This window comes from Hyaena hyaena, unplaced genomic scaffold (assembly GCF_003009895.1).
Source record: "Hyaena hyaena isolate Hyena2069 unplaced genomic scaffold, ASM300989v1 scaffold_33, whole genome shotgun sequence".
Lineage (NCBI taxonomy): Eukaryota > Metazoa > Chordata > Mammalia > Carnivora > Hyaenidae > Hyaena > Hyaena hyaena.
Window position 1 is genome coordinate 1,838,099 of NW_024080666.1, and position 19,516 is coordinate 1,857,614.

The 19,516-nt window shown below is 43.6% G+C and overlaps 1 protein-coding gene across 3 annotated transcripts in view; it reads left to right on the top strand.

Moving 5' to 3' along the window:
• DYM (dymeclin) overlaps positions 1 to 19,516 on the top strand; it is a 343,795-nt gene that overhangs the window by 305,348 nt on the left and 18,931 nt on the right. The window lies entirely within an intron of this gene.

Sequence of the window (19,516 nt, forward strand, 5' to 3'; positions counted from 1 at the left end):
CTGGTTCATAGTCATGCATCATGTGCAGAATGTAGTCAAGGTTCCATTTACTAATAAAGCCACACCCCTTCTTTCTTTTTAAACCGTGAATATATATAGTATCTTATGTAGATGACTATATAGTAGAAGATAAAATCTTATGTACCTACGTATAAGATACATAGTATCTTATATAGATGACTACATAAACTATAGATGTGTACTTTAAAAGAATAATTATAAAGTGAGTATCCATGCATTCGCTATTCAGATCAAGACCTGGAACATTGCCAACAGCCCAGAAATCCCTAGAAATAAGCACTGTCCTAACTTTGGAGGTGACGGTCTTATTCTTCTTCATAATTTTATCATCCATGGATATGTTCCCAAACGACCTTGTTTTCCATTTTTGAACTTTTCATAGAATCATACAGTTTATTTTTCTTTGCACCTTCCTTCTTTTGCTCAACATTGTGTATGAGACACATAAAATTTGTCCCTTTCCACTGATGTATTAATATTATGTTGTGTAAATAGTTCATGGTTTATCCATTCTACCACTGGTAGATGTGCAGATGATTTCTAGTTTTAAGCTTCTAAAAAAAAGTTCCCATGCTATCTTGTATACAAATATGTATATATTTTAATCTCTCTCATTTCATCTTTAGTCCTTCGCCATGTTTTCTATGTTTATGTCCCCCGATGGCATCTAGCATAATACACCGCCTTGCACAGAATAGCCACTTATCAAATGTTACAGAATGAGTGAAGACAGCTTAGCTTGGTTGAAAATCAGCTTGAGAACACCTGCTTCTAGGTGTCATGGACTAAGGCCCCACGTGACTCCCCCTATAGAAATAGCAAGAAAGCCTGGACAAATAACTCACAGCTATATTTAAGGCACTAGAGAGTGAATAGAAGCAAACAGATTCCATCAGGAGTTCTTGCTTGTTGAGAAGAGGGAGATTGGAAGCTAGAGAAGGAAGCTTCCTGTCCTTGGCTAACATAGCCTGGGGCTAATAAGCACTGCCAGGGTAGTTTACTCCATGGGGGCGAGAAGTTCACATGGAACTACTTCATTCTCCTGGCCTGAGGAGCCGCAGAAGTGAAGCTGGGGAAGCCTGAGTGCTGAGGAGAGTAGAGGAGCCCCAGAAGGGAAAGACCCTGAGGGGCAGTCCCCAAACTGTGTCAGTCCGCATCTGTGAGTGATCCCTGAGCCACATGTGGGAAGCAGACTCCCCGCACCGCAGCCGAAGACCCGAAGCCTGAGGGAAGACCAGACTTGCCACCTTGGTGGCAAGAGAAGATGGCGCAGATGCAGGAAGACACTGGTGGAGAACACTTTCCCTTGGAGGATGGGGGAGAACAAACTTACCTCCTGCCCCTGAGGCTTTTAGCCTTGGGCTGCCTGCAGTGCGAGGTGCACACATAGCAGACGTGGGGCGAGAAGGGCAAGTTGTAACCTTCCTGGCCTGGAGAACCAGAAAAGAGAGGCAGAGAATCTATAAAGTCTGAAAATAGTGGAGGAATTCTAGGAGAAAAGGGGATCATAAAGTGTGTCTACCCACACGTCTGAAAAACGTGTGAACCACACGTCAAAGGACCAGACATGAAGCAGCTCAGCTCAAGACAAAAGATCTGAACCAGAGACCCGGATGCCACACCAAATCCAGAGTTTGCAGTTCCAGCCCAGACAGGAATCGCCACAACTTAATATTATTCAGGCTGCAATCCAGAATTTCCCAACATCTAAGGAACCAAGAAAATGGAACACAGTCTCTAAATAAGAGGGAATCAATTGAATTCAACCCCAAGATGAACCAGATGTCAGAATGAACAGAAAAGGATTTTAAAGCAGTTACTATAACTCTCCTCAGTGTTCTGTTGCATAAAACATATTTTCAGTGCATGAAAATCTCAGCAGAGAAATGAGAAGTCTCAGATGAGAAATAGAAACAAAAAAGAACCAAGGGGGGAAAAGACAGAAATTTGCAAACACAAGATGCCAGCCCCAAGCAGCATAAACACAGAGAATGCCACATCAAGGCATGCTCTTGTCAGAAGTACCGAAAGCCAGTGATAAAGACCAAGAGAAAAATGTCACAGGGCGCGCAGGAGCACAACAGTCCAATTAAGGTATCACTTCTTGTTAGAAACCGGAACGTCTTAAAGAGAATGGAACAAAAGTCCCCAAGTATGAAAGAAAAACAAGTGTCAAGCCAGAATGCTAAATCCAATGACAAGATCCTTCAGGAATGGAAATGAAATAAAGACATCATCAAGAGAAAGAAAACCAAGAGAACTTGCTGCCAGCACACTCGCATTATAAAAAGTGCTAAGGAAGTTTCTTTAGGCTGAATGGAAATGATCCCAGATGGAAACCCAGATTTTCAGAAAAAAATGAGTACTTACCAGAAGGGGTAACGTATCTGGGTAAATGCCAGTGATAGCATAAAGGTTAGGAAAGGATGGACATGGTCCTACTGTGTGTTGTGAAGAGGTAAAGATGTATCTTGTAATCTCTAGGGCAGCCACCATAAAAATAATACAAAAATGAATAGCCAGAAAGCCAACGGGAAAAACAGAAATGTAAAAATATTCAAATGATTCTCCCCTCCTCCATCAGGCAGGAAAGGAAGAACAAGAGTACAAAACAGAGGATTCAAATAGAAAACTGGAAATAAGGTGGCGGACCCAAACCCAGTCACATCAAAAATTATATAAAGTGTTCATGCACTAAACACTCATTAAAAGGCAGGGATTGGCAGAATGGATAAAATAAGACCTAACTATATACAGTCTGCAAAGGAAATGCTTTAACTTTAAAGATATAGATAGGCTGGGGCATCTGGGTGACTCAGTCAGTTAAGCGTCCAAATTGGGCTCAAGTCATGATCTTGTGGTTCGTGAGTTGAAGTCCTGCATCGGGCTCGTGCTGACAGCTCAGAGCCTGGAGCCTGCTTTGCATTCTGTGTCCCCCTTTCTCTCTGCCCCTCCCCCACTCGTGTGCATGTGCACACTTGCGCAGTGCTCTCTCAAAATAAGTAAATAAACATTGAAAAAAGATTTAAAGATAAAGATAGGCTGAAAGCAAATGACAGAAGGACAAAGAGGTACCATGCCAACAGTAAGCATAAGAAGGTTAATGTGATGTAATACAGATCTCACATGATAACCCAGGGGAAGAAGGAGGAATATTTCATAGTGGTCAAAAGGACAGTTCAACAGGAGGACATAAGCAATTGTAAATATATAGGGACCAATAACAGAGCATCAAAATCATGAAGCAGAAAATTGGCAGAATTAAAGGGAGAACAAGACACTTCCACTATCATGGTGGGAGATTTTAGCAACCCAACCTCAGCAGGTGGTAGAGCAACTGGACAAAAGAATCAACAGAGACATGGGTGCTCTGGAAAGTACTGTCAGCCATTTTGACTTGATTGATATTCATGGAACATTTCACCTAACAGTGGCAGAATCCACATTCTTTTTGAATGCGTGTAGCACATTTAGACCAAGATTGACCATATTCTAAGCCCCAGAGCAAGCCTCAATAATTGTAAAAACAGTAGAATCATCAAAGTTAAATGTGATGATTAGAAATTAATGAAATTCCAGGGCACCTGGTGGCTCTGCCAGTTCAGTGTCCAGCTCTTGGTTTTGGCCCAGGTCAGGATCCCATGGTTTCATGGGTTTGAGCCCTGTGTTGGGCTCTGTGCTGACAGTGTGGAGCCTGTTTGGGATTCTCTGTCTCTCCCTCTCTCTCTGTCTCTCTCTCTCTCTCTGCCCCTCCCCCACTCACACTGTCTCTGTCTCAAAATAAATAAACTAAAAACAGTTTTTTTAAGAAATTAACAAAATGCTGAAAAAGGCAAAATTGTGACCAAAAGCAGATCAGTGGCTGCCTTGGGCCAAGAGGGGCTTCTTAGTGTGATGGAAGCGGACTGTATCTTCATTGGGGTGATGCGTGAGTGCATCCAAATAAAAAATTTGGCGAATTGACCACCAAAATTAGTGAATGCTATTTTATGATAATCTCAATAAACAAACAAGATGGAAACAATCAGTTTGGTCATTTTCACCTAACAGATACCAGAGTTCAATTCAAATATGTAACTGAAGGGGTGCCTGGCTGGCTTGTCAGTGGAGCATGCAACTCTCGATCCCCGGGTTGTACGTTCAAGCCTCACGTTGGATGTAGAGATTACTTTAAAATAAAATCTCTTTTTTTTTTAGCTTATTTATTTATGTTGAGAAAGAGAGAGGGAGAGAGCAGGAGAGGGGCAGAGAGAGAGAGAGAAAGAGAGAGAGAGGATCCCAAGCAGCTCTGAGCCCAACGCAGGGCTTGAATTCACAAACTGTGAAATCATGACCTGAGCCAAAACCAAGAGTCGGGTACTTAACCGACTGAGCCACCCAAGCGCCAAAAATAAAATCTTTCAAAAAAAATTTGTAACTGGAGACCAGGAAAACCTTGCCAAAAGGAAAAAGAGAAGAAGTACTTTTGTGACACTCCCTTGTCATGCAGGGCACCGTATGTTTCACCACTGGAGAAAAGAGCTAATTTATGGTTCGATCATTTCAGGAGTTCACACCTTGGAAAAAGGAGCCTTCCAGGCTAGGGTCCTACAGGGGACTCACGAGCATTTTTTCTCCGGGCTCCTTCTCACCCAGCCCAGAGCTTGCCCTTGTGCCAGAATAAGAGCCATTTAACACCTGCCCTCCAAAACCGAGCTCCTTTAGGTGGAACGAGAAAAAGATTTTCCGTCTAAACATATTATCTGCCAAAAAGTTACCGGGACTGGCAGCAGTGGTGTGTCTGTGGCATCCGTAGCCTGTCTGTGCCACTCCCAGGGAGATTTCTGGGAGAACCAAAACCACATCTGTTCACTACCTCCAGAGACTGTTCTAGAGTGGAATCTGCAGCTCACTCCTTTCCAGGTGTCCTCAGGATGTGAACATCCTACTGTTTATGTGGTTCCTACATTCTTATATGATAAGTCCTGATAGAAAAAGTCAGCGGGCTCCAGAAAAATCATTTTGTGTGGCCTGTGATCTCAAAGCATAGACAACACAGTGCTCATTAGTACGTTGGAGTGGTAAATTACCCGGACAGTCACATCGTAATGTTTTACCAGAACACATTTCAGTAGTTTACTTCTCTATGGCACTGCGAGTAAACCAAAAGTAGGAAATAATTTATCGTGTCATCTAGAACTGGAAAGGCATGGCAGTTTTTCTTAACGTGTCTTCCAGACTCAAAGACATCATAACACTTTTCACGATTGCGGCTATATTCATATTTGTGTTTATACATACGCACTTGTGTGCATGTGTTTGTGTATTCACTCATCCAACTATAGACGCACACACGCAGACAGGAAGATTACTCCCCAAAAAGAAAACATTTACTCACTTTGAGTAGTAAGATGAAGTGTGGGTTGGGTTTATTTGTTTGCCTGCTCACTTACAATTCATCCGAATGTCGCTTTGCTTCCATGGTACCAGGGTGCCCATGCTGACACATTTCTGACATTGCTCTATGGAAAGGAAGGATAAACATCCCCACAGCCTCAGCATAGGAAAATATGTGTTAGCAAGCTCTTAAATGTGTGGGGTTTAAACTCTTCCCATGTTCTATCAGATCCTTACTGTAAACTAGCCAGAATGTTTTCCAGCAGAAAATAATAATTATGTCTTCCACTGGAAAGAGCACTTCATAAAACTTTTTTTTTTTTTTCTATAAAACAGAGTAAACATTCTTTTGCTCCCTCTGCTTCCCCACCTCAAAACTTAAACTACCATTCCTTCTTTCCAGGACTCAAAGTAGTAAATGTTTTGAATTCTCAAAGTTGGAAAAATCCTGCCATTTTACAGCATCTCCCACTCCCCCATCGTCAAAACGTGGATGAAATTGCACGTCTATAGTTTAACTCATCAGACCTATTACCAGTTTCCCAAGAAAGGATCCGGAAATGCGTATTTTCTTTTTGATCCTGTCATCGACTCCCTGTTTATCTTTCACTGGACCTCTCTGTGCCTATAAGTCCTCAGCTCTATAATGGTCATATTTGTTCGCTTTAGCTAGACTAACACTTCTGAGTGACTCGGACCCTTGGATGAAAGCCTGAGCAGAGGCCTAAGGAATAGCAGGAGTGGGAGAGTACCCCACGCTCAGGCTGGGTCTGCGCCCGGCACACTCAGCTCTCAGAGGGGAAAGTCCTGTGACTCACGTGGACTGAGAAGAACCGGGAAGGAAGGAAAAGCGCACACTGAAAGAGGGAGTTGCCCCGGCCCCTCCTCCTCATGAGTACCCCAGGTTCCTAACTGTCCAGACCCTGGAATCTTGGGTCCTCACTCATTGCCTGGCTCGTAAAAATCATGCTGGCAGTCCTTCGCCAGCAAGGAGGCAAAAGTTGAAGCGAGGTTCTTGACCCCTCAGGGTTTTAGTTGGTGAACATCTGAGGGAAATCCTGTCCTGTCTGCCCCCCACCCCCACCCCCAGCAGCAGCCTCTCTTATCAGAACTCTGGGAGTCTGGTCCCACAGCCGTCTGTCTGTCTGTTCATACCCTCTCTGTAAGCCTTCCCCCAACCCCCGCTCCCACCCCATCCAGCTTCTGAACCTGAACGCGTCTCAAAGCAGCCGCATTCAGAAGAAAACAGAAAAATGTTGTCATTCTTTTGGAACTCACTGTGTAAGAAACACATGTGTTTTGCACAATACTTATAAGAAACAGTTCTTCAGATTAATTAAAGGCCTCAGATGTGCTTTTGGCTTATTAAATACAGTAGTCATTTGTAGCTCTGTTCTACAAAGCACTGCCGATTAACCTTTAAATAACTCAGTGTTCATGTTATGTACCAGACCTAATGCTCCTACCACAGGTAATGAGCCCTATCTTTAAATTAAATCTTTCAGTTTTTCCAGTTTTGCTTATTTTTTGAACTTAGAAGTACCATGTACAGTTATTACATACATAGAGACTTAAATTTGGAGTGGTTCCGAAACCTAGTATTTAGAAATTTCTTTTTTGCTTTTGATTTATAAGCCATAGAGACCAAAAGAGCCCCAGTGTTAAAGTGGCCGCCTTTTTTCAGTTCACGTGACCCACGAGGGTCACAATTTAGACAGTTTTTAAATAGCCTAGGAAACTCCCGTCCCCTTCATTCTCTTTTCTGTCACCAAATTATTTGACCTAAATCACGCTAACTTAGGCACCGGTCCCCTCCAAAGGAATGCACAGACTCCTCTCCGTAGCCGGGGCCTGGAGTCGGCCTGGCTCAGTGCCACCAAGGATCTGAAATTGAAGTCAAAGAAAGAATGTATCTTGTGGTCCCCAAACCATGGAAAAAGAGAAAAAAATGGGGCACTGACTTTCCCTCTTTCCTCATTCCCTGCGTTGTTGGTGGTGGGTGGAATTAGCCCCCCACCCCCAGTAAATCCCCAGCATGCCCCATCACCGCTGGGCCGCGTGTGCGTGTGCACTTGCAGGGGTGGGGCTAATCAGCTCCGGGTTTCCTGGCCGCCAGTCCAAACCTGCAAGTCTCTTGAAAGCTCAGATTTTGTTTGCTTTATTTTTTATAATTAAGGGCCCGAAGCCATTTTTTAGGATTTTTTTTTCCCCTTCTCCTGCCTTCAAGTGTTCATTTGACTGTTTTATATAGGGTAATTTTGTGTGTTTTCTAAGCAAGGCGAAAATGAGATACTTTAAATGTCACGTTAACCTTTCACAAAAATGTACTTGAATTCAGCATACATATTTTAAAGTAGATGCTTTGACCAATTTTGAATTCATGCGAAGAAATGTTCCTTAAGGCTTTAAAAAATTTTAAGTATAGATACAGCATATATGGTTTTATTTATGAGATTTGCCTTTGGGTCTACTTAAACGTCCAGATATTTATTTCACTTCAAGCTTAAAAGGTAAATGGTCTTGTGATTAATTAGGCTACTCACATTGCAGGTAAACTTTGAAGTACTTTCTGTCCTTCATAACTGCCCTCCGATCAACTTCTACATGTGATGCTTCTTTATGGGAGCATTTGTCTGTTTTTAGACATTGTGTTTCCCCAAATTCTGAATCCAAAGTGGATGCTGAGGATATTTTAGTTTGAGTTGTATGGGGTTGAGGGAGGGGTTTACATTTAAATGATGAAGACCGTTAAACCTGCTGCTCTAAAATAATTTTAATAGGCATATGCTTCCAGACCTACAGGTTAAAAGGGCCAGTGTAGTGGGAGGGGGGTACATACGATAGCAGTATCCTTTCCTAAAGGGATACCACATGTTTGTGCCGGCCCCTCCCCGGTGCTCCGGGCAGCTGGGAGGGGAGTCTGGCAGCGGCCCTGTTTGCATGGGGCCGGCTGGCTCAGCAGTGATAAGCAATAGACAGGCTGGCTCCTTCAAAGAGTCTTTCAGTAAAGGCTGAGCTCTCAACAGTTCCGAAACTCACTGGCCGACTTTCCCCTGTGGACCATTCATTTATCAGGAAATGAAATTGGTTACAGGGTTTCTCACATTGCCAAACCTCACTGACGAAACCTGATTTCTTCCAGAGTTCGGGAAGAGCTTTAACTCTTTGTTAGTGTCCAGCGCTTCATGGCTCAGGCCCTGGGGACCCCTATCGGTCCAGAGGTCTGAAGAGCCCCCCAAGGAAGGGGCTGCTGGAGTGAGGGGCACGGACGTCTGTGGAGGTATAGCACCCCCCCCCCCCCCCCCCCCCCCCCCCGGACCATTGAAGGCTAGTGGGTAGCTACTTCCATAGACATGAAAAGATGACCTTTCGGGGTGGAATTGTTATATTTTGCACATTATCCTTGCCTTTCAAACCAAAGTGTCAGTTTCACAGGACCGATTTTTTCCGTTTTCAAAAAGGAAGGCCTTTACACATGATGTGAGTCACCTTATTGGCAGCATAACCTGGTAACTTAGACCAGAGATCATTGTTTAAATTTTGTAAAACCATAAGGAACAAAACTCAAGAGAAGCATGTCGTTCTGTGGCACAGAAAATGTTTTGGGTAAGTGAAGGTTAAATTATTACCAAGTATATAATCTAGTTCATATGTCTAAGGAGCGGAACTAGGCTAAATTATCTAAAATATTCTGACGTACTGAATCATTTCATTTTGTACAACAAAATCTCACTAGCGGGGCATTCGGTTGTAGGCCAGCCTGTTAAGTGCAGTCTCTGGCTGCGACCTCCCGTGTTTGGAATTAGCAGGCCCAGGGGTGACACACAAGTGCATGTGGCAGCGATTATAGCTGGGGAAGTGGCTGCTGGCTAATTGATAGCAGTAGCAGCTAGAACAGCCTTATTTAATTTTCAGTAGTTCCTATGACAAGATGCTATAAGTGAGACCCTTTGGAGTCTTACCATCATTATCCTTTCTCTCTCTGTCATTAAATATGTGATGTTTAGCATATCCACTGGATAATATTTAGAAGTGAATTCCTCAGGCTCTTTTCCCCACTCTTTGGAGATACTCTTCATCTTAACTTTTAGCCCTGATTATTTTAGGCTCCCGAGTTAGTAGAACCTCACTATCTGTGAGCACTTTTCCCCTTGACTGGATAGCTCCTATTTGCTAAAAATATATTTAAAGTCACAAAACCAACCCGTAGCCTCTGGTGGCTGTGCTCATAATCTGAATCCCAAAGAGAAACACTGGCTCCATAAAGGGTAAATGAATGAATCATTTTCTCTGTTCCTCACTCAGAGATAAGCTTGGTGAATTTGAGTTGCATTTAGAGCATTGTGTCCATGGTTTCCGTTGTATCCCAGAATATTACATAGTCTGAAGTGGGTGGTTATGTTTAGTCGAGAGTGATCTGCATTCAGTTCTGGCATCTTTATGGCAAAAGATGTATTTGAAGGAATGAAAGCACAGTCCATCTTTAAAAATGTGCATTAGAGGAATTTCACCTAAAATTTAGCACTCATTCTTTCTTTGTTTCTAATGATTCCTTCCATTAAATATCAGTCTTATCAAATTTGTGCGTTCAGGGCACCTGGGTGGCTCAGTCGGTCAAGTGTCCAACTCTTGATTTTGGCTCAGGTCATGATCTCGCAATTTGTGAGATCAAGCCCCGCATCAGGCTCCACACTGAAAGCATGGAGCCTGCTTGGTGTTTTCTCTCTCTCCCTCCCTCCCTCCCTTTCTCTCTCTCTCTCTCAAAATAAATAAAACATTTTTTTAATGTGTATATTCACCATTCTTCCTGTTGATTCAGAGATGAGAAATAATGCCAGGTAGGCACCATAAAAGATTTGCTTTCATCTTTGGCCATCTGTGTCCCAGCCCTAGACTGTAGGATCTGAAAATGAAAAATCAGTGAGTATTTTAGTCCTTTGTAAATGTTCTCTCCATTCCCTCACATAGCCTCTCCTTCTTAACAGTCCTTATTGAAGAAAACCACCAAATCCAATATTGAGGGGTTTTCGGATCAGAATACAGTGGGTACAAGGAACCATGTGGGCTCTTGATCATTATATTTTTATGGCTCCCACAGTCCTTATACCTCTGAGTCCTTGAGTAAATACATCCAGTATCCAGCGGCTAGCATTCCTCTTTTTACAAAGCTACTATTTGCAGTAAGGATTTTCTTGCCTCTCATTTATTTGTTCACCGTGTATTGGTCGAGCAGTTCCCGTCTGCACTGCACTGTGCTGGAGGTTGGCCCTTAAAGAGATTTCCTGTATAGGAGGGCACAGTTTCTAAAGTTCATTCACAGAAACAACTTCCTCTGTTCTGTTGCTTTGTGAATGAGGAGTCATAAGTAAATTAGGGGATGCCAATGGCAAATGAAGGAGGCTGCTCAAACCCTGCAGGATTTGGGGATACCTTGATTTCCCTGAGCATGAAAATTATAAGTGGCTGTGACTAGAATACAGACCCCGAAACCAGTGCCCTGAAGCACATACATGGAGAGATGGGTGGGATGCTCCAGGCCTTCAGAGCGAATCCTGTTTCTGCCACCTGTGCTGTCTTGGGCAGGTCACTTAACCCTTCCTGTACATCAGTTTCTCACCTCTAGGATGGGCCTATCTTAGAACCTTGCCTACTTCCTGAAGTAGCTGGAGAAATTGAAGAGACAATAAATACACAGTTCCTAGTAAGCCCTTAGTAGTCGTTAGCCAGTGCTATTTTCCCTCTTAACCATCAGCCTCACTTCTCTACAGCAAAACCAAGAACTGGAGCTGTAAGTTCTAAACACCCAGAATAGGTGGCTCCAAGCCTTTGCCCCGCTCTATATCCCCCAAGAGACAGCTGGAAGCCCCTTGCTGTTTACAGCCTCAGCAGGCTTAGCTCTCTGGTTCCCAAGTTTGTGACAGATCCAAGGCCACAGCTTGCTAGAACTGTCCCGGACAAGTCCATTTGTACCACCTTATTCTGGTGCAGCGAAGGAAGGAGCACAAAACGACATGTGTGAATCTTACTTTCCAGTGTCTTGTAAGAACTTGTATGTACTGTTCATGAAAAGGTATCCGTAGAGGTGGCACATCTGGAGGGGCTGTGACCCTAAAGAAAGGTCAGGGCCATTATAGGACACTGAGCTGATCCCGTCTCCGTCCTTCAGAAACATAAGGCCTTATCTTTCCCAACAGCGCATGAATGACCTAATCGCAAGGCTCAAGTCACTAGTTTGAACTCTCAAAACTGTTCAGTTCCAGAATGATTTTAGTTAATCCGGTTGGTTTGATATTTTAGTTTGAAGGGACTCATACCAAGATTCTTTTTAAGTAGTAACTTTCAAATATGATCTGATTTGTAATAATTTAGTTTATGCACCATCGTTTGTGACCACATCACTAGCTCTGGAAGAACTAAGTTATCTCATTTAATTCACATATCACTTCATCTAGAAAGTTCTGTGTCATAAAGTCAGCCACAGCCAGGTTACCTGGCTCTGGTCTTTCCGTAACCAAGTTCCTGTACTACCACTTTTGTTTTGCTTGTGTTTCCTCAGCATTCATGCCGTTCTCAGTATGCAGAACCTGAAAACTTGGTATTACAGATTTCTCCATGATTCCACATTTTTCAAAAGACACTTTAGTGTATGTATTTATGAAAAGATCTATCAATTCTATGCAGGTGTATTCACATTCACCATTAGAGTTGACCTGACTCACTTCACAAGTGTACCACTTTCCAGTCAAATAAGAGATGGTTTGGAATGCAGTCACTCCTGGAGAGGAAATAGGAGAAGCCACTTCCTTGTTGTAAATTTCCACTCTTTTAAAAAAAAAAATTTTTAACGTTTTCTTATTTTTGAGAGAGAAAAAGAGCACACATGAAGGGGGAGAGAGACAGACAGACAGACAGAGAATCTGAAGCAGGCTCTGAGCTGACAGCATAAAGCCCAATGTGGGGCTCAAACTCACAAGCCGTGAGATCATAACCGGAGCCTAAGTTGGACGCTCAACCAACTGAGCCCCCTGGGCGCCCCATACCATCCACCATTTAAGTCTCAGGGTTTGTGGGAAATTTTGTTGTTAAAGATAGAGAGGAGCTTCTGTCATTTATAAGGAAGTGGACCAAAGACATCCTTCTCTCAGCATCAGTTGCTAGAATAGAGGGAGAAGAGAACCCTGGCTCAACCTTTCATTTTATGAGAAGAGAAAATGAGGAGAATTGACTCCTCACCCCTGGTCACAGGGCTGGCAGGACACATGCAGGCCCCAATCCCAGTTTCCTGACTCCATTTGTACCGCTTTCCACTTCTGCATTCAGGGGGTTCTGTAACCCCTAGTATTAGGCTAACCCATCGGGTAGAGAAGCCCCCTGAAAGTTTAAAAGTCCAACTATTACTAGTAATTGGCCGTTTGCTATTATTTGTATGGAAAGATGATGCTGTGAGTTTTTGCGGACTAGTGACGGTGTTTTTGTGTTCATTCAAACACTCTTTCCCTGTCCTGTGCCTTTATGCCCAACAGAATGTGAGAGCCCCTGCTGGAGCCCTGTGTCAGTCATATCACAGATCTTTCTAGGCCTTGAAGGGTCACATTCTCAGTGTCCTTCATAGTAGCATACATATTTTTAGAACTGTATTTGGAGGTTGTATTTGAAGGCACATTTGTGACTCAGCATAATGTTTTTTAACTGGCAGACTTTAATTTTTTTTATTATGTTGCATATCTTATTTGGCTTCAAGTTTCCTCTTCAGCTGGCCCTTCAGGAGACAGATTCTGCCCCTGTGCAGCTGTAGGTGACATAGATCATTGTTTCAGGATAACATTCATCCTTCCCTGGCCTCTAAACATAGCGCACACGTTCCCGGCCACGGCCTCTGCTCTTCTCAGCCCTGTGTTTCCCTCAAGGCTCAGTCAGGATCAGCTCTCCTCCCCCAGATATTCACATATCACCCTTACCCCTTCCTCTTCTCTACTTCTTGGCCTCATGATCTACCCCAGTTATTAGCTGCTTGGTGCATCCTGCCTCTGGTGAGACTTCCCTTCTTTCCTGTGCACCCCCTTTCCCAGCTCACTTTGAACACATGATGTCAAGGCCCTGCCGTCTTCCTTTCTATATCCCTGGCCCTCAGCCCGCCACCCCACACACAGTAGGTGTGCACTGCACATTCATTTCTTCATTGTGATGGGAAGGCGCAAGGCTGACCAAAGTACAGGGGGCCACACTGGCCAACATGCACGTGTGATGGCCACCAAGAAGGCTTTCACAGTTTCCAGTGAGGGTTTGATAGAGGGGCAGGGGCAGGGATCAGAAAAGCAACAGACCAGGGGTGGTGTGTTCGGTGGAGGTCCTTTAAAAAAAAAAAAAAAAAAAGGCTTAATTGTACAAACAGTAGGAAAGTTCGGCCTGTCTCCTAAAGTTGCGCACGCTCACAGTCTGTTCCTCTCTTTAGTGCACACCTAACATGAGTGCATGGCCTTGTGTGCCAGCAGGTACATATGTGGATGTCCATAGCATCACTGCCATGACAGTAGAACCCTGGACAGAACCCAGTCCAGCAGCAGCAGAATCAATTAACAGACTGTGGTATATTCAGACAGTAGAGGCCTGTGTAGCCGTGCAAATGAGTGAACCCCAGTATGTGTGAACCCCACAAGTACAATGCTAAATGGAAGAATCCAGGTGCAGTATAACTCTGTGTGATTCCATTCACATGAGGTTCAAGGAAAGGCAAAACTCAACTTCAGTTGTTAAGAAATTCAGGTATAGGTGGTAAAATTATAAGAAAGAACAAGGAAGTGATTGCCGTAAAAGTCAGGATAGTGGTAACTGGGGATACGAAGTGTTCTTGCCGACCCCGTGGTGGTAACAAGAATGCTCGCCCTACACTGATTTCGTTGTCATATATTTGTCTTCGTGAAATTTTCTGCATGTGTGTTGTCTTTCACAAGAGAAAAGGCTAAATAAGTGAGGGAGTCCATAAAGACCCCTTTATTTAAACAATGAATGAAGTGTGTATAGTTAGTGATGGAAAGGTTAAAGAGATTTCAGTGAAGGTAAAAATGTTTTTATTAGTATGTAAGATTCATCTGTTTCTATTTGCTCATGAAAATCAAATTGTTTTACCCATTTTCCCTCTTTAAATTATCTATGTTCCCCCAAAAGGAATATATTATCAAAATTTACTAGAGAGATATATGATCAATATGTTTAATAGTCATTATTTGGATTGAGGAACTAAGGATAATTTTTAACTCAATGTTATAAAATTTTTCTCCAGTGAATGGTATATTCTATTTTACTATGAGGTACATAATGGAAATTTTTTTTAACCTTTAAAAAAACACACCTCTTGTAATTGCGACTATTTTTTTAAAAGTGTTGGTGAGAATACGAAGAAATGGGTACCCTGTGCACTATTGGTAGGACTGTAAAACGGTCGTACCACTATGGAAAACAGTTCAGAGGCTCCTCAAAAAATTAAAAATAGAACTGTCGTATGATCTAGCAATCTGAAAGCAGGGGTCTCGAAGAGATCTTTGCACACCTTGTTCCTAGCAGCATTATTCACAGTAGCCAAAAGGTAGATGGACAGATAAACCAAATGTGGTACATACATGCAGTGGAATATTATTCAGCCTTTAAAAGGAAGGAAATCCTGTCACATGGAACAGCCTAGATGAACCTTGAGGTCCTCACGCACAGTGAAATAAGCCAGTCACAAAAAGAAATAATTTCATTTACGCTAGGCATCTGAAGTAGTCAGATTCATAGAAACGGTGAGGGGCAGGGGGAAAGGGGAGACGTTAAATGGTTCCGAGTTCCAGTTTTGCAACATGGAAGCAGTTCCTGAGATCTTTCACAACAATGTGAATATACGAAACACTGCTGAATTGTGCATTTAAAATTGGATAGGATGGTAAGTTTTATTATGTTTTTTATGACTATTATAAAGAAGAGAAAGAAAGACGATCAGGGCAGTATGAGTTAGAGGAGGTGATGCTGATGGATGTATGGACTTCGGGGTTAATAGAGGTAATGGTCTTAATGCAAATGGGAATGGGAAAATGGATTATAACCCTGCTTTCCCTCAAATAGAGACCCAAAACCCCTCTGGGATGTTTTAGCAACAATGCTATGCACAGAACCCGAGCCAGGGCTTTGAGATTTGAGTGAGCATTTCAGACAGTTTATATTCTTGAGTTATTCCCTCTGCTCTGGCAATGGATTTGCTAAACAAGTAGTTTTAAGTACACCTTGAGTAGTTCAGTACTTTCAGAAATAAGAATGTACCTAATTTAAATTCTACAAGTAAGTAAAAATTTTGAGAAAGTAATGTGTTTATAGCTTAGCAACCCATAGGGTTTGGGCATCTGTATTGTTAGAGTCAATGTTTAGTTACGACTACAGATTAATACTCGGTGTATAATAAGCAACCAATGAATTGAATTGAAAGCAGCCTTTGAAAGTAAAGAAACTACACTTTTGAACATGGGAAAAATTAAAACCAAATTTATTTCAATTATAGATTTAGAAGTCTAAAAAGGAAAATGTGTATTTGGAACACAGTGTCCCAGAAGATTTATTAATAGAACTTAATACAGTCTTGCTGGAGATCTAAATTCACGTTAGCTTCTCTAGGCACAAGTGCAAAAGCCAAAATTTCCCTTGTATCAGTCTAGTAGGGTTTTGTGTGATTTTTAATTTTCAAGTAGGATTTAATCAAGTAGATCACAGCTGAAAATTCAGAGCGGCCTTCAAAAAGTGAATGTAGAATTTCTTACTGTTAACAGTTTCTTTAGGGAGTGTGAAATAGAGTGCTATGGAGAGCTTCACAAAAGTGCATCTATTTTAAGAATGATGCATTTAATATAAATTTGCACGTTTACTTTCAAAGGCATTTTCTTTATAAGTGACAGGTGACTTTTGGGAGACTGAAATTTAAAAGAGAATAATTTAAAATAACTGAAATCTTAGAAGTTAATTTTTATTGACCAGTGAATAAGTTTATGAAGCCCCTCATCTTGACATCAGAGAATTTATATTTCCAAGCTGGAGTCTACCTCAAAATGCTGCTTTTCTAGGCATTATGTTTGTTCTGATAAACATTGTTGTGATGTATATGATTTTTTGATAAGGTTCTCCATAGGCTTGTAAATTATAAACTGCCAGTTTGTAAGAAGTAAAACATGAAAACATCTAGTCCTTTGGGGAGTGCCTCATCTTACTCCCTTCTATTTTTTTTTTTCATTTTATTTATTTTAGAGTGAGCGAGCAAGGGAGAGGGACAGAGAGAGAGAGAGAGAGAGAGAGAGAGAATCTTAACTAGGCTCCATGCTCAGTGCAGAGCCTGACGCAGGGCTCTACCCCAACCCTGGGATCATGACCTGAGCCGAAACCAAGAGTCAGATGCTCAACCGACTAAGCCCCTTTACTGCCTCCCTTCTAAAAGATGAAGTCACCACTATTGCTTCTGCATGCATGACTCCATTCATATCTTTTCCCAGTGTATCCAGTGCTCCCTTCCTACCAAAGCTGCCCCCTTCTCTCAGGATTTGGAAATGATCACCACCTCAGTACAGCCCTCCCTCCCACTTTGTTAGCCGGGCCCTGAGAGCACTTCGCGCTTTGAATGACCAGCGTGTCCTGCAGCCAGTGCTGTCCCCAAGCCAGGAAGTTCCTCCGGGTCAGGACTGCCCTAAACCACATTCAACTCCCTAGCTCTAGGTTACGGTGTCTTTCACTCACAAATTTCTTTAGTTCTATCTATATTTTCATTTACTTACAAGCTACAACTTCAATGTAACTTGCGCCCTGAGTTTTTCGTGGCAAGAGAGAAATTCTTTAGGCATACATGAGGCACTTGATGCTTTTTATCTTTTACAAACGATTCACAATTTTGCTGTGTTTCCATGATCCTTCTCTTGTGAGTTCTGGTCCAGGCCCTGGCCAGGTGTGGAACGTCACACAGAGTACACACGAATCTCCGTGGGAGGGCTCCTTGGAAGTTTGTTTTGTTTTTCTTCACTTACTGAATATGTGCTCGCTCTCTTATTTGTCCCCTTGTTCTAAAAGTAAAGTGTGCTTTAATGAAAGTTCCAGTTAGTAGGGTCCTGGCTAAACCAAGTCTTTGCCACACCAGAGAGGAGGAAGCTGAGAACTGAGTAAGAAAGGAGATAACAGATTATTCCAGATCCCGCTTGGGCATCCTGTTGCCCCCTGCCCTTAGATGAAGGTCAGGTCACCTAAGTGGCTTTCCGATATCATCTCCTCCTTCCTGTTACCCATCCCTGATTTCCAGACGTGAAATGGGGAAGAACCCCAGGAATGAAGTTTATAAGCATGTTTCTGAAAAGGAGTCCATTTTTCTAAGCTGGACCCCTTACCCTGGTGTGTCCCAAAGGCTCCTGTTTCCCTTCCAGCTAATTCAGGAGTTGAGTTGCGGGCAGGCCACACGGCAACAGCAGGACCATTCCGGTGGGCTCCTCGCGTGAGAGAGGGCGGGGCCCCGTGCGGCGCCTAGACTCCAGTCCATTTTAACTGTTATTCCTGGAATCCTTAGGGTCCTGCTGGTTTTTCACAAACACATGGGAAGCCGTTTCCTGCTCCACACTCAGGAAGACTCTCCATCAGCCTCTGTGTGTTTGCCAGCCTTGGACATCCCAGAGTCAAGGCCCGGGGACTGACCAGGGCGTTCGTCAACAGGTCCTGAACTTGAGCTGGAGAAGGGTGCACTTTCTAGACTCCAATGGGAAAGTCCATTGTTGACGATCAGCCTGTCCTTGTTCCTTGCCATTGTTACTCCTCTCTGATCGAGAGGGACATGGACAAAATTAAGCAGAACATCTTCCTTCAGAAATGGGCATTGGGACTTTCTCCCAGGCTCTCTTTCCCCCCTTTTCTAACTTTTCAAGACAAACACAGACACAGCAGCATTTGATGGCCCTTCCAGATAGCTCGTTTAAAACCTGGGCCACGAGGCTGTCAGGACAGGGCCTGGTGTAGCCGCTGCTGCTGAGCTACAGGCAAAGTCATGGTGAGGTCCACTGCCGAGGCCCTCTCCCGGAGGTGGATAGGCTCAGAGACACCATATCACAGGATAAAGACTTATTAGTATGGAGTCAGACAGAGGATGGAGGCCGAATTTTATTTGTCTGCTCCTTTGTTTCTAGTGAAAAAAGGAACAAAGGTCATTGGACTCAAAACATACAACCATCAGCAGAGGACACTTTTGGGTCTATTTCTGGACCTGTCGCTCACAAGCCCTGATTTCCCTTTCTGGGGACAGACCGCTGTGACAAGCTGCCTCCTCCCTCCCACTCGGGCGGCATGGCCACCACAGCTGTGTTCCTGCTTCCGGGGCCTGTCGCCTGGATCCCTGTCCTCATCTCCTAGCCCCTCTGCTCCTAGGGCCTGCTTCCCCACCCCCGACTCCCGATGGGGCCCAGGGCTTCGCAAGTAATCCTTCAAGACCACAGGCAGGTCCTGGTCACTGCTCTGCTCACAGACTCAGGAACTCTTCTTTGCACAGACAGACGTCCAGAGTCAGGCTTGGCAAGTCTCCAGGAACCTGCCTTTCAGGATCTGTTCACATCTGTCTCCCTTAGGCCCCTTCCCATTTCTAGGCAGCGTGGAAACCAGCCGGTCCTTGGGCAGCCTTGTCCTTTTCTGCCTCCGTGCCTTGTCTTCTGCTCCCTCGGCCCCGATGTTCTTCCTCCCGCCTTGACAAGCCACCTCCTACCCATTGTTTACATTCTGGCCAGCTGCCCCCCCTCCGTGAAGCCTTCCTTGATGCCCTCATTTAAAGTAATTCCTCCTGGGGCGCCTGGGTGGCTTAGTCGGTTAAGCGTCCGACTTTCGCTTAGGTCATGATCTCGCGGTTTGTGGGTTCGAGCCCCGCGTCGGGCTCTGTGCTGACTGCCAGCTCAGAGCCTGGAGCCTGCTTCAGTCTGTGACTCCCTCTCCCTCTGACCCTCCGCTGCTCACGCTGTTTCTCTCTCTCCTAGAAATAAATAAAAATATTAAAAAAAATAAAATAAAATAAAGTAATTCCTCCTGGGGTACCTGGGTGGCTCAATCCGTTAAGCGTCCGACTCTTGGTTTTAGCTCAGGTCAAGAT